This window comes from Hordeum vulgare, chromosome 3H (assembly GCF_904849725.1).
Source record: "Hordeum vulgare subsp. vulgare chromosome 3H, MorexV3_pseudomolecules_assembly, whole genome shotgun sequence".
Taxonomy (NCBI): Eukaryota; Viridiplantae; Streptophyta; class Magnoliopsida; order Poales; family Poaceae; genus Hordeum; species Hordeum vulgare.
The window spans coordinates 350,235,851-350,239,508 of NC_058520.1; positions in this window are offsets into that span (position 1 = coordinate 350,235,851).

A 3,658-nucleotide genomic window follows, 5' to 3' on the forward strand; every position below is an offset into this window, starting at 1 on the left:
ATGGAGAATTCTTCCAAGCAACACGTCTTTCCAAGAAACGTTTCAAGAACCCCGTGCTTCACCCAAGAACATGGAAGTAGACAACAACAATGAATCCGACTCCACCCCTGAGCCAGAATCAGAAAACTTGGAACTCGTAGAGGTTACCGATGCGGATGATCTGTCAATGCTTCAACGATTAAACAAAGGCCTTTCACAACTTCACGCCGTTGAACCCGACGAGCACGTCATTCATGAAGACATGCATGATAGTGATGATGATGATGCATTTATTGATGATGATTATTAATTTGTAAGATTCAAAAATTAAATTATATATATTTTAATCTTTATTATTCATGTACATATTATCATTCATGTCAGTTATTCAATTTTTTTATGTTGTACTAATTTCTTTTAATCTTTATCATGGCAGGTCAGCAGGTGTTGAAAGATGGTGGGCGCTCGTCCAGAGCGCTCGGCGGGTTCTTCCCAGCCGCCCTGCATGAGGGGTGGTACTTCCCTTCCACCTCTATGTCTCCTTAGAGCCTTGGCAGACAGTCTGTCGACACCACCCGTGGGTTCTTCTTCGTCGGCGGCATTGCCCATTGGGAGAGGTGCTGGTCGGGTAGGGAAGAAGGGGAAGGGTACAGGGAGAGGCGGTGGCCGCGGAAGATCCAGGAGGACTGTTGAGCCGTCCTCGCCACCACCACCAGCTCATTCACCCGAGCATAGGACTACTATGGTCGACCCGTTTGCGGAGGAGGCTACGGGGACTCCGGTCCAGGAGCCTGGTGTTGACGGGCATTCGTCCCATGAGACTCTGGTCCAATATCAACCTCGGGTCGAGGTGCATTCGGCCCACGAGATTATGGTTCCGGAGGCTTCACCCGACGTGGAGAGGCCCGGATGAGAGACATGGCCGAATCGGACCGAGTTCCGGATTGGACCGAGTGTCCGGGTGGCTCAGGGGGCAGGGATGGTGGGGATGAGCTTACGGATAGTGAGGGCGATGTGCAGGTGGACGGGGCCACCATGTACAAGCGTGGTAGTACACGTCTCTCGGTCGTTCCGGCTACCCGCGAGCAGAGGCCGGTGATTAAACCTGAAGGATATAGGTAAGTACATTTACCCTTTTTTTAGCTTTTCCTTGAAGTTTGTTCAAATATCTAATGCGTTGACATTATCATACTGCAAGGGATGGGTACACAATCTTGGAGTCCGCAGGCCGAACTCCGTCCTTGGTGTGCTTTGCCGGACAAATTTCCCGGGGTTTGTCACGTTTCTTGGTGAGGGTCAGGTTCCTACACTAGGATTTTCCTAGGAGCACTACCAGGCTGCGCAGGCCCCGCCGGAGGAGATTATATATGGTGTCTTGTGCCACACGAGGGCCGAGATGGTGATCAAGAGGTTTTGGGTAAATTATCCTTTTACACAATCTAAAATTAACAATATAGCTAATTATTGTACTAATCGGTGTTTTCAAATTTGATTGCAGACCTTCTATAGGTGTGAGGATGGATATAAGGAGGAGGAGGCCAGGGTTCTCGAGGCCGAGTGTACGCAGTTACTACAGAACTTACGCCACGAGGCTCGACCGCACGCTATTCGAGACTACTACGCCACGCGTGGTATTAAGAAGCAGAAGAAGGATTGCCGCGAAAGTTTCTGAAGAAGGAGCAATACATGAAGGTAATTACCTATTCTTAAGTCCTTCTACGTAAGTTTTCTTGATTTCATTCATAGGCGTAGCGCTCAAAATTCTTTCTAATAACTTACAAGTGCCCCCGAGATAGTGTGCGGATAAGATGGATTGTTGGGAGGCGTTGGTTGATGAGTGGTGCACAGGCAGCTGGCGAGCCGTCCACGAGAATGAGAAGGATCGGCGTAGCCAAATGGTTGGTGTGCCACACCATCAAGGCAGCGCCAACTTACTTCAGTTCGGACGAAACTGGGTATGTGATTTGCTTCATGATTCATGCAATTCATTCTTCATGCTAATATTTTGTTCCTCTCTTTTAGGCGCATCACAAAAAGACGGAGATGCCACACTTGTACGACCTTTATGGCATGGCCCATACTACCTCGTACAAGAAGGCGAAGGCATTCTCTGAGTCTGACCTGGATGATCCCAATAACTTCACCAACATATCATCCCACCACAAGCTCGTGGCATACAGGGACGCGGGGAAGGCTACGAAAGGGGATGACTTTAACCCTATCCAGGAACCTTTGGATCTAGAGCTGGTGATGATATCTGGTGGCGGGAGGCACCATGGCTCGATAGGCATTGGAGATGGGATAATACGTTGTCCACTCACTCTCTCGGAGATCAAGGCGCGCCAGTTGAGCAGCTGTCCTGAGATAACGTGTCGTCCACGGCCAGTCGATCTTGCCATCGAGGTTAGTTGTACGGACTAAGAACACTTTCATCCATTTCATTATGTGTGTCACCATAGATCATTACTGTGGTAACGAGGAATGGTGTTTCAGGCTGCTCTTCAGAAAGAGAGATTGTCAAACCAGGCTGCTCTTGAGAAAGAGAGATTGGCAAGCGAGGATGCTCTTCAGGCTGTTCTTGAGAAAGAGAGATTGGCAAGTCAGGCTGCTCTTGATGAGAGGGACCAGACCACGGAACGATTGATTGAGGAGGAGAGGTCCCAGAATGAGGCGGGTCAACGGGCCCTGTACGAGCTTTTTGTGGTAAGTTTTTTTTCACATTAGCCAAATCATGTGTGTAATGCCTGTTTCATTACTAACTAATAGGACCCACTCTTCAGGGTCTGTGCGAGAAGAGCGGTCAAGTCCCTCCGCCGATGATCGTCTTTTCTTCAATTGACACGGTGAGTTTCATTATAAACTAGTATTAATAATCGAGTGTCATTATGCTAACTGAGACATTGCAAAATATCTATTCTGCAGAATAACTCCCGAGCGGCATCGCACGACCCTTCTCCAGGTGTTTCTCCTCCTTGATGACCACTACGGTAAGTTTCTCTTCTCCTCTTTCATATTCTCCTTGCCTTAATTTCCCCAACAATGACATAATTAGCCAATTTAGCTCCTAAAAGACATTATAAGCTCAAAATGTCATAAGAACCTTGGTTAGCTCATTAATATTATATACTTAGCTTGTCTTCCTCTATAATGACACAATTAGCCCATTTAGCTTCGAAAAGACATAGTTAGCTAATTTAGCTCCAAGAAGAGGAGAAATGAAAAGAAGGAAGAAGAAGAAGAAGAGAAGAAGAAGAGAAGGAGAAGGAGAAGGAGAAGGAGAAGGAGAAGAAGAAGAAGGAGGAGGAGAAGAAGAGAAGAAGAAAGAGAAGGAGGAGAAGAAGGAGAAGGAGCCCTCCTTCTCCTCCTTCTTCTTCTCTCCTCCTTCTTCTCCTCCTTCTTCTCCTTCTTCTTCTCTTCTTATTTTTTCTTCTTCTCCTCCTCCTTCTCCTTCCCCTCCTCCTCCTCCTCCTCCTCCTCCTTCTTGTTTTTCTTCTCCTTGTTCTCTTCTTGCTTCTTCTCTTTCTTCTTCAATTTAGCTTATTTTGTCATATATATGTTGTTGTTCTTCTTATTCCCATTTTGCAGATTGGATGTACTACATGCATGGAAGCTGGCATTGGAGTGCTTTAGTTTCCATTTTTATTTGAGTTGATGAACAATGTGGAACTATATGTATATG